The sequence below is a fragment of the Lissotriton helveticus genome, chromosome 11 (genome assembly GCF_964261635.1).
Source record: "Lissotriton helveticus chromosome 11, aLisHel1.1, whole genome shotgun sequence".
Lineage (NCBI taxonomy): Eukaryota > Metazoa > Chordata > Amphibia > Caudata > Salamandridae > Lissotriton > Lissotriton helveticus.
The window spans coordinates 140867424-140880221 of record NC_136072.1 but is presented as its reverse complement, the minus strand read 5'-3'; positions in this window follow the sequence as shown (position 1 = coordinate 140880221).

Genomic DNA, 12798 nt, shown 5'->3' with positions numbered 1-12798 from the left:
TGGACTGCCTTTTTGAAAAGAAGTAAAATTGGGAAGTATAATAGATACACTAGACTCTTTAGAAACAGGTCGTTTCCCCAAGCAATCTTTGCAGATGAAGTAATGTTAGAATGGGCAAACAGTGGGATTATCCAGATCGGGGACTTATTTGATACAGAGGGGATCGTACAGTTTGCAGATTTAAGAACTATATATGGTATTAATAATAGAGATTTTTTCAAGTATCTCCAGGTCAGGAGTTTTTTTAATGATAAAGCAGGGGGGTCTGTGGGAGTAGGCAGGAATGAGATACTGGAAAAAATTAGACTTTTGGGGGATCGCACCATTAGGTCTTTTTACGCTTGTTTGGTTAAAGGGAAAACTGATGACTTAGGAAAGGTGGGCAATAAATGGGCGGAAAAACTTAGCGTGGACGCAGGGTGGTTCAAAAAATCATTGGACCTGGGCCGTACTATACTGTGCTCATCCTCCATGCAGTCACAACACTATAAAATGCTGTATTCATTATATCATACCCCTGCTAAGATAGCCAAATGGGGAGGGAGCAGGGGTATATACTGTCCCCGATGCAACGCTAGTGAAGCAGATAGTATTCACATTTTTGCTACATGCCCTCAACTACATACGCTAATAAGGGACATCGAGGGTTTTCTAGATAGATCCCTGGGGATTCAAATTAATCTTAGCCCAGCTAGAATAATTTTAGGTCTGGGTTTGGATGGGGCTGACACACATCAGGAATTTCTGTTTGTGGCAATGTCAGTATACAGATTGACCTTAGCAAGGGCTTGGCTTGACACAAACCCACCGGCACTGCAAACCTGGCTGGCTAATCTCTTGAATGCGTATAATATGGAGAAGAATATCTATGCACGAAAAGGAAAAAGGGGAAGGACATTAGGCCTAAGAATATGGCAATCCATAAGTATTTGGAAGGAAGGAATTGGATCGCAGGTAGTCCCAAGAAGGGCTTAAGGTTTAATTTTGGTTAAATAAGAACTTTATAAACACTGTTTGTGGAAATGTGTAACGAAAAACTTGTATATCTTGTAAAAATTAGTTTATTTAGGAAGCATGAAGTATTAATGCTGAAAAATGTATAATGTACAAAGTGTGTGCAAAAAAAAAACAAAAAAAAAAAAAAAGAAGCACATGATTTTCCGAATCAAAATGTGCCAGAGTATTTCAGTTCCTGTTTTTGGTATCTTAAAGATAGCGCTGGCAACTACTGACTGAGCCACAACAAATGTAATTACCTGATTTCTTTGCCATTCCCAGTGCTCACTTGCTTACATTTGTGTCCCTGATTTTGCTAGTCAGATTTAGAAATTTCCCTTTTGTTTTGTTTGATGCAACTTTTGCTATTTTTGTTATGGTTTTCTTCTAAGTAGTTTTGGATCAACACATTTGAGTCTCTTCTAACTCTAGACCAATTTTCCTGTTTGACTTCCTTCTCCCTCCTGACGTCAGTGTGAGGCCTTGCTAATTGTCACAAACACGATCTAAATCATCAATAAACATCTACACAGAATGCCAATAGAGGTTTTCTCCCCATTGGATTTTTCTCCTAGCTATCGTCATCTAAATATGACATCTGTCCCCTTTCAAGAATATTAGTCTTGGCAAGGCAGCACTGTAGAAAATGGGAGTAGTCCCTACTTCCTCTGGAAATCTTGAAGGGCACTCAACAGACCTACATTGCATGTAAGCTTTTAGAGGTGGTCAGAAGAGAGTCTATATTTAATCACTGGTGTTGATGGATATGTGTATGAAGAATCTGATGCCCCTGAAGGTTTTCTGAGGTGGTAGTTGGATGCATGAGAGATTTTCTTCTGTCTCAGTTACCCCATGCTCACTGTCGGCCAACATGAACAAGAATCTTATTGAAGAGTACAATGTGCTCAAATGCTTTTAGGAGAATGTATACTGCATAGACATGTTTTGTGGCAGATCTAAAACTAAGGGGCCAATTATGATGTCGGTCGGAAAGTCTCCGACCGCTAGTCAGAAGCTTTCCGACCGCGGTTGGAGGTTTTCTGACTAACATGGTGTATTTGTGGTCTGACTTCCCGATTATGATGTTGGCGATCGGAACATAAACCAGCCGGTAATTCCAACGGATCACTGATACAACATCGACTCCAATAACATCGCACTACAAAAATATCGAGCCAACAATATTGAATACAAAAATATAGATACACAGTATACAACACAGAAATGACACTAATATCTATACAAAAATATTGAGTATAAAAATCAAAATTATCGATATAAACAATATCGACAGAGCAAACATCGATAAAATACATATAAACTATATCGAAAATAACATTTAAACATAAAAAATACCATTCTAATAATATAATAAAATAAAATATACCAAATATTTTAAACAAACCAAAAAAAGAATTACAAATTAATAAAATTAATTAAAACAAATAAGTTAAAAATCCCCCCCAAAAAATAAACAAGCAATACAACATTGTTCATGCACGTGAGTAAGCCAGGCCTGCTAAGCCTACACGCCTCAAAGTGCCCGTTATCTTAGCCACATTGACACTGATTCTTAACGCACATCGCCACTTCATTAAGTACTTTTAAAAACTGTATACTGTGTTTTTACTTTGTTAGTCCTCACTCCCCCTACTTATCCTACCGCTCAGTCATGACCCGAGTGCTCCTTCCTGTTTCACTCTGGGTTGTCCCGTTTATGTGGAGGGAATTTGCGCTGAAGGAAGCAACCCAGGGGGCACTTCCAGTGGGTACAGGAAATTGAGGGCAGCAGTCTAGTGGCCCGACTCCCTATTTAATCCTTGACTGGCTTGACGTGCAGCGGACGCGAGCAAGCTCGACCTGCTAAGCCTACGCTCCTCAAAGTACCCGGTATCTTTACCACATTGACGCTGATTCTTAACGCACATCAACACTTCATTAAGTACTTTTAAAAATTGTATACTGTGCTTTTACTTTGTTATCCCTCACTCCCCCTACTCATCCTACCTCTCAGTCGGGACCCGAGCGCTCCTCCCTGTTCCACCGCAGGTTGTCCCGTTTGTGTGGAGAGAATTTGCGCTGCAGGAAGCGACCCGGGGGCACTTCCGGTGGGTACCGGAAATAGAGGGCAACAGTCTAGTGGCCTGACTCCCTATTTAATGCATGACTGGTTCATCGCGCAGAGGACGCACGCAGCGGGTGTGCTGCTGGCACACCGAAGGCAAGCCCATTTGCCCCCGTCCGTGCCTGGACATTGCCAGGTGACAGAACACCTGCCAGTTTTTCTGCTGATACTGCCAACCCTAATACACACAGAACAAATTATTAAAGATTAAGCACAACCTTAATAACCCCTGTGAGTATCTAGTGCACCCTGCCCGGTCCCTCCACACCAACTGAGAAGGACCCTTCACATGCAGGAATTGTAGGTTCCAGAGCATCACTCCAGAACACACTCTTCAACATTGCATTTCCTACGATCAGATAGAGGGATTCGGGCCCGATGTGAATACTCCCCGAGGTCGTGTCCAGTCCCAGTCCTCAAATATAAATTGGAACTGCTTTCTAGCCAATGTTAGATCCCTTCCTTAACATGCTATCAACATATCGGATCTCCTGTCCGAATACGACCCTCACATTGAGTTTCTGACCGAAACTTTGACCACACCCCCCTTCAACCCCGCTATTGAGATGGCACTCCCGGACGGCTATCGAATCCAAAAATTCAACAGGCCTGGACAGGCGGGTGACCTATAATTAATGAGGAAATTATAACAGTCTCGATCCTAGACCAGATGTGGAAGGACTCACTAGAATGTCTAGTTTTTAGACTCAACCTGCACCCTCAACACCGTTGGAAAGGGGCCCTCATTTACAAACCCCCTGGCCCCCTGCTAGACTTCACCAATCAACTGATGGAACTCATCTCCCCCATGCTATCTCATCCAGAAACTTTTTACTTCTGGGTGATTTTAATATTCACAGTGAAAATCTCTTCAATCTTGATGCCACAGCCTGCCTGGATGATTTGGCCACACTTGATCTTTTGAAGATTAACAACGCCTCTACACATTCAGCAGGGCACACTTTAGATCTTATTTTAACCAACGCCCCTAACATTATCTGCGGGGAAACTTGTCCATTAACTTGGTCAGACCACTCTCTGATGGACTTCCAAATTATGAGCCCTGGAAATGACTATACCCCTAAAACAAATGCCACACGTTGGTACAGACCATGGCATAAACTTAAACCTGATCGGTTCCAGACTCTTTTTGGCTCCTAGAACACTGACACCTACATGAATAATGTACCAACTATCTCATTTTAATTCTTTTACAATCCACCACAGATCACTTAGTGCCTTTGAAACAGAAGACCCACCCCCCAAACTCTCCCACACTAGTTGGTACTACCCACTCCTCTGGGCTGAAAAGAGCCAATGCAAGAAATCAGAACAGAAATGGCGACATTCACACAATGCACAGGACAAAGAGAGATTCAAAGCTGCACTGTTTTCTTATCACAAAAATGTAAAGTCTGCACGTAAGTGCACATCGCTAATCAACTTGAGCAGGCCGGTATTAACTCAAGAACCCTATATCAAATCCTGAAGACCTTTACAAATCCAAAGGCATGCGACACCGCGGTTGCTCCCTCTCAATTGTTGTGTGATAACATAGCGTCCTTTCTTACCCAGAAAATTGACGTTATTTACCATACAATTATCCGAGCCAATGGAATCCCTAATAACTCCCATTCAGAATGACTAACAACCACGATCAATACCGTGCAACTGCTCAGCTTCCCACCCCTTACCTCGGAAGCTATAGAATCTCTTTTAACTAAAGTAAAATCAGGGTCCCCCTTAGACGTTATCCCTGCTAAGATAACCTGTCTGCTTGCTAAACAGCTAGCCAGACCTATCTGTTTCATCCTCAACAGCTCCTTGAGGGAAGGCAGACTTCCTCCCGAATGGGAAGCAGCTCAAATTCTTCCCATCCCAAAAAACCTCAAGGGTCCCACGGACGAGCTGTTTAACTATCTCCCCATTTCTCTGCTCCCCCTTCAGAGTAAGCTGCTTGAAAAATACCTAAACAAGCACCTATTTAACTTTGTAGAAACCTTGAATTGCCTGCATGTCTCCCAGTCAGGCTTCCGGGCTAAGCACAGTACCGAGTCCACCCTGATTGAGGTAACTGATAACATCAAAATGACACTGTCCAAGAGTCAAGCAGCACTTTTAGTGTTGCTTGACTTATCAGCGGCATTTGACACCATCTCACACCAAACCCTAATGGAGAGACTTCAGGACATCGGGGTTCAAGGGGCTGCACTGAAATGGTTGACAGACTTTCTTACTGATAGAACGCAGATGGTCACTTTGGGCACCTTCAGATCCAAGACCTCAAAAGTAACCAAGTGAGTACCGCAGGGCTCCTGTCTGAGCCCTATCCATTTTAACATTTATGTTACTCCCTTGGCACAACTCATGAAGACCCTAGGGTTTAGTCCCATTTCTTACGTGGACAACACCTAGCTCCTACTATCTTTTGATAAGGCCAGCCCTAACATCCATCACATCTTCTCAGAGGGCATGAAGATCATTGCTGCCTGAATGAGAGACAACTTCCTTCAACTGAACATTGAGAAAACAGAGATTAGGCTGTTTGGAGGTGCAGCAATATGCCGGACACCTAGCTGGTGGCCGGAGGAACTGGGCTCAGCCCCCACCCTGAAAACAGTAGTCAAGAATCTGGGAATTCGAATTGACCAGAATCTTACACTTAAGCACATGCCACCGCCACCACCACAGGCACATGCTTTCATATACTCGGCCTCCTCAGAAGAGTATTTCCTCTCTTACCATCCTCCATGAGAAAAACACTGATGCAAGCTCTGGTGTTAAATAGACTGGACTACTGCAATGCATTGCTGGCTTCAGCCAACAAGGCCTCCTTGAACAAGCTGCAGGTGGTCCAGAATACGGCAACCCGTCTAATTGCTAATGACCCTCCCAGACCAGCCTCTATACCGCTTCTTAACAAACTCCACTGGCTCCATGTGAGAAAACGGGTGAAATTCATGATCTGCTGCATAGTATTTAAAGTAACCCTGGGCGTAGTTCGCGGAGCCGCACTCCGCGGAGCTACGCGAAGACGCACTTGCACTACGCAACCTACGCGTAGCTCCGCGGACATGCGTAGTTGCTTGCTAGACCCGTTCGCGCGCCGTTTTTCATCTTCGGGAGCGCGGTGTGCGTGTTCGGGGCGCTGCCTGCATGCTCGAGATAGCTAGCTCGCTAAGTTACCCAAGAGGTTTGTCCCGCCCGCTTGCGTTCCCTTATTTCCTGTTCCGGGTCACAAGTAACGTGTTCGCGTTGTGTAAGACATGTTCGGGAACTCATCTTCTCGTTCGCACTACAAAAGTGCGTGATCGCGTCAAATATCGCGCAAACCTACCCGGGCGGTCGCGACGGGCGGAGCCATCTTGGATTTCACACTCTGGCTATGGTTTTGGGCCTACTTTAGCATCTACCTCCTATCTCTTCAATCCTGGTCTTTTCACCCACTTTTTCAAACTTTCTTTAGTTATTACCTATCTCTCTCTGTGCCTAGGTTTATATTTTTCATTTTATTTCTACTTTTACAACTTTTTTGCAACTTTTCTCTTGTTTTATATTACTTCCTTCTTTTACCTTGCTTCTTCCTTCCCCTACCTTTTTGTCTTCAACTTTTCTTCTCCCCTCTACCCAGAACCATGGTGAAGGGTGCCAGCAGCATCGGCGGCTCAAAGGGCAAGGCGGCTGTGCCCAAAAAAACCCGGCTGCCTTGCGGCAGAATGCGCCCCGCAGGAGTGACGGCCCGCCAACTTTTTGGGGAGGAGGAGGTGGCTGCCCTGGTCTTTTTTATCCAGCGCCACCTCCCCTTGACCTTGGCAGCAGGCGGCAGGCCCGGCTCCGGCTACCGGCGTATTGAAGAGCGTCTCCGGCGCTGGGCGAAGGTGCGCCGGGCAGTCTTCCGCTGCTCCGGTATCCGGCGTACCCACCATCAGCTGTCCCACCGCTGGGCCGACATTTTGGACCGGGAGCAGGACCTGTTGGACCTGCTTGGTGTCGAGGTTGTGGGTCTTGGTGAGTGGCTACCCAAAAAAAAAGTGTGTGTGTATATATATATATATATATTTATATATATATATATATATATATAGTAGTATAAATATTGTTATTGTATCTTTGTAAATATTGGCTGAATAAGTAACGCGATGACTGTTGCTCCTAGTTACATTTCGGATGTATTCCGGTATATCTACTGTAATTGTATGACACTGTTCTTCTTCACTGACTCTTGCGTGTTGTTTCAACTTGGCGCTAGCTGTTGCTGTTTATTGATGTGAGATTTTCTTTATTGTAGAGAACTGAAGTTAGTTAATGCTATTCATAGAGTCTTGTCCTTCCTTTGTCCGTCAGTGAAATAGCGGTGGATGGATAATTGTACGTAGTTTGCATGTAGCATTTTTTTCACGGCCTTCTCTTCTGCATGAATCCTCCTCTGGCAATGAATGCTAAAGTTACTTTGTTCTTCGTACCTCAGCCAGGGCCGGCTTTAGGCATGTGCAAGCTGTGCAACTGCACAGGGCCACCAAACTTCAGGGGCCACCGCACCAATATATATCCTTAATTTAATAATCCTCTGAGGATGGATACATATTTGCGTGGCGGTCCCTGGCAGGGATTTGTTGTCTCCGGCTCTGTTCCACTTCCAAACACCCTGACTCCCCATCTTCACTGTCCTCCGTCCTCCGCCCCGACCTCCTCTTCCGGGGCCCCCTACCTACGCTCCCTGCCCAGGAGGACCACCATGAGCCTAGAGCCACCCCTGCCTCAGCCCTCCATAGAACTGATGTAGTTTGTTTAATGAGTGGTAGGCTTGGCAGCAGTAGCATTCAGTCAGTAGCAGAACAAAATATGATGCAACGAACGTACAATTTCGTGTATGCACAAAATTTCTGCATGTCTCCTCCTTGTGATCTATGCATTTTGCTGGCAAAAATGAAAAAGAAATGACTACTCACAGATAATTGATTACCCCATTCTTGAATCTCTTGAATCGGTGGTGTTGTTCAGGTGTTACTGCCTCTGTGTTACTTAGTAATCTGCAATCAGAATGTTTATGGAACATTTGATTTGTTTTCTACAAGTATACAGTAGGTGAATCCTGCAAGGCAGTAGTCATTTGGTAGATCAATGTTTGTTTCTTTTAATGTTCTAGCAGTGGTTTTTGAAATGATGTCTATGTTTCACAGCACTCAATGTTTTTCTCTTTGTTTATTATTTCTTACATGAACCACAGAACCCAGGGGCAAGCAGAATGCTGGGACCGAGTCGGCGGGTGAACCACCACAGGCACAGAGCTCCTCTACTGAGGATCCTGCTGCTGTCCCCAGTAAGTCCAACAGTGCTTTCTTTTGGAACAATGATATTTCCCTAACTTTGTAACGGAGCTTTTTTTTTTCAACCGATTAATTACATTTACTTCCTAAAGAAATTTTGACTCTTTAGTAAAGGTATTAATCTTTTCCATAAATATGTGATAAAAAAAATTAGAATAGCTGTAGGCACAGGGTCCACTCCTGTCTTAGGTTTTTTCCTCTGTAATGTCTCTGCTTTGGCAATTGACACCAACTAAGTATGCATCCAGATGTTTGTCTAGTATTTTGTAAACGTTAGTATACCACTACTAGTCTTGTGGGTATTCTATCTTCTATGGAGTCATATACATATTACATAACTATGTATGCACCAGAAAATTGGATGTTGGTGCTGATAGGCAGGTTGGACCTTACTTACACCTCAGTCACAGAACTCTGAGGAACCCACAATTCACTGAACGACAACCTATATGGGCTCAGTCATTGGTCAATTATTCAATTATCACACTCCTGAACCCCAATACCAAGATGCCCAATGCTTTTATTACACAAACCATAACCTAAGAAACCCCCTTTTGCTCACTCACTCGTGTGAGTCTACAAGACAACAGACACTGAAAATAAACTTCAGAGTCAAAGTGGTACTTCAAAAGCTTTATTTTGTTAGAAGTAAGTAAGTAACATCAATGTTTTTAAGTTGTTCCGTGAAATACGTCGAGGGGCCCACCAGAAAAAATCCAGAGTTAAAAAAGGCAGAATAAAGTAATCAACATTTGTACAGCTACTAGTGCACGATAGGGAAATGTGGGAAATGTCGGAGACCCCTCACCATTGAACGTATACTGGTTACATATGCCTCTTTTTGGTAAGCTCTGGAAATGTCAGCTTTGTAGAAGGAAATCTTCTCATCTGCCGAAAATTAATGACAAAAGTGGTGCACGTTAGACAGTATGAAATACATTTAGGCCAGTTTTATGCAGCCATGCTAAAAAGAAGTTGTAACCTGTAAGCAAACTCTATTCCACAATCCACATAGAAAACTTAAATACGGGCCCTTTTATTTTCCAACCTCTTCAGATGTATGCATTGAACAATCATGTTGCCACAAAGGCGTCTTCTCGTACTGCGCAACAAGCTGCGAGGTAGCATGCGCAAAACTGGATACATTGATGTACAAAGGTTACATAGTTCACTTCAAATTTCCAAGGACTAGAGTAGCAGTACAGATGAGATGAGCTTGGGTACCATACCATAACAATGAATGCTAATATGTGTAGTGACTCTGCTGTACTATGCAATGTGGACTCCTACTGATTACGTACGTTGTACTTAACTGTTTTGAAAAACTCCATTCTTGGTGAACAAGTACAATGGGGGCTGTGCATCCATCTAAAAAGGTGTACTTATTTTTATAGGTGCAGAACCTGTACCATCCACCAGTGCCGACGGGGACAGCGGCGCAGCGTCAGCGATCCCGGCGGGGACAGGAGGACCAGAGGCACCTACACCAGCACCAGCAGCAGTGGGGGGGGAGCCAACAGCGGTGGGCGATGGTAAGTTACATTCAATAGTGATCCGCATTACTTGGTGGGAGGGGAAAACTTCCTCACTGTACTCTACTGGACAATATATGATGTTACCTTTACTTGTCATTAACATGCTTAGCATTACCACTACAGTAATGCAGGTGGCTGATAGCAGTCGGATGCATGGGTTGTTGTTGAAGCATGGTAAGGGGAAAACACAGCTGCCAGCGTGGTTGGGAGACACACCCAATATCGGTGGTTAGTGGATAGTCTCAGCAGCAGCGGTGTTTTGGTCAAACCCAAAGGCAAGGGAAGGAGGGGGCGACTGGATGCATGGGTCGTTGCTGGTGAAACACAAACCAAACAAGGTTTGTTGCGCGATATAAAGAATGATAGTCTCTACTAGACATGTACTACTAGCTGCCCCCTGTTAATTAATGTTAGTTTGAGACTGTTCCCGCCTTCCCGGAATCAGAGTATATAATATAAAACGAGATATGAAAAAGACAGGTGTTCGTTCCAATGTGTGTGACCGTTGAAGTACACCCATGCTACTAGGGCAGGCATAATGCCGTGCCAAAAAGTCCAACAAATTAATTATATAGGCCGTAGAATGTTCAAGATAGATGCAACACAATTTTTTGTACTCAGCTTGCTTGCTAGTGCTACTGTGCCACTATGTGTTGAATCAATTTTGTGTTCTTGATTTGCGGGGATTTTGGATCACAACAATTCTGTTTCTTTCTTTATAGTTACTCCTTCAAAACCAACAAGGAAGGAGTTGGCAGTCCGGGCCCGGCAGCGGAAACTGCAGGCCATCGTAGAGGCCTACCGCCGGCTGGTGGCTCAGGCCGAGGAGGAGCAGGAGGAGGAGGCGGCGGCAGCAGCTGCTGCCTCTTCCAATGCCCCGGCCCCCAAGCCTGCAGCAGTACGTCGCCGTGGTCAGGCAGCTGCCCGCCGCCGAATTGTTACATCATCGGCGGACCCCCCACAACATGCGTGCAAATGTAGGTGCCGGGAATTGCAACAAAAGATTCTCCCCCGGGTAGCGAGGCTTGAGGAGGAGCGGAAGAAGCTTGAGGATGGAATAGAGGAGCGTGTCAAGGTCATTGTGGACAAACACCTGAAAGCCCGCCGGCTTTGAGATGGACCCTGTTTGTTTGCCCCTTTTTAAATCCTTTTGTTGGTGGGTGGGATTTGGGTGTTGGGGTTTACATTTAACTTTGAAATTTGGTTGGGGTTAGGGGAGGGTAGGGACAGCTGTGGGGTAAGATTTGATATATATTTTATTTTTCTATCATCTTTCTTTATGTTATGTTAAAATAAAAATGAGACAAAGTTATTTTCAAAAGAAAACATTTGAAGTTCATTTGTGTTTGTTGGAGGGGTGGAGGGGGGACTGTTTCACCAAATAATGTACGTTGTGCAACATCACAACGTTTAATAGGCCATGCAGGTCAGGGGACAGTGATTTCGAATAAAAAAATATATTGGCCACATCTTTAACATGCAGACAGATAGATGCGGTAAACCCTCACCGAGTTATATTTGTAGTATTAGAAGAACTACCAGTCTGTCTTGCGTTATACCTAACAGCAAACTTATCTTACCTGTGATTGCTGATGATGAAGTGGGCTGCATTTGTTTCCCAAGACAATGGATAAGAATCTGTTGTTCTGAACTTCTGTGATAGTAGTAGTAGACAGACCCTGCCAGTAGCATTTTGAGACAAAAAGAAAGAGGCAGTCATTTTCGTGATAGACAATGTGGGGGTAGTCTAAGTATTAAGTACAGTGCATTACACGACTGACCCAATACAATTTTGCAACTGCTAAACTGAAACAAAACAATGGTTTTGGGGACTGGAAAGTAAGTGCAAGAGAAGATAAGAAGTTCAACTGTAGTCGTAGTACTCATGTCAACGTCAAACTTTTCTAAATCATAATGCTGTAAACTTAAACACAAACAATGACGCCAATTCATTACGTATTCGTTGTTTGATGGTAATGGTAAATTAATTGGCATTATACACAGAGCTTGAGTTGGGAAGCAGAAGAAGATCCCGGCCATGCCTTGTTGAAATGACACTATTGTTGCTTTCACCACATCTGCCCCAGCAAGCGCGTGATCAAATTGTTGGTGTATATTAATGTAACAAACATCGCACCTCAATGAAACCACGCAGCCCGGGGGAAGAGGGTTAGGGTTTGTTGAATGGATGGGTACGGGGGTTTTGGGAAAGGTTTGAGAAATAAAAACAGTACGCATGTAGACAACAAAAGCAAAACAATGAAGACGATGATTTATGATGTTGAATTTGATCCACTAGCTAATGAATGTAAGGAATAAACGTAGAAACAGGATACGCTGAATATCATTCTTTGTTTCCCGCCATCCAATTGCTTGATGATGATGATTAGTGGTAATGGTGAGTAGACGCTCATAGTATAATAGCAGTGGGTGAAAAACGTCCAGCCTGTGTGGAATGAAAAAGAAAAGGCAAATACAAAAGAATGTGAATGACCTAAACAAAGTGTATTTGAAATACAGTGAAGATCAAAAAAATAATAGAAGCGGAGTAGTGGTAAAGAGAGGACTTTCAGAATGAGGCGGCTTCGATACAATATGTTATGTATAAGTCTACTAGTTGCACATCATTATTAATCTAGAAGTACAAGAAAAGATAGGAGCCAGCACAGAACAGACCCACGACACAGGGTCGCCAGTAACACAAACTGCATTTACCTAACAATTTGACTGAGCCAGAGAAAGGGGCATAAAAATTAAAAAAGCAACCTAGCATTTTCAAAATTAATCAACAAAATCAATGCGTCATTCTCAGTCA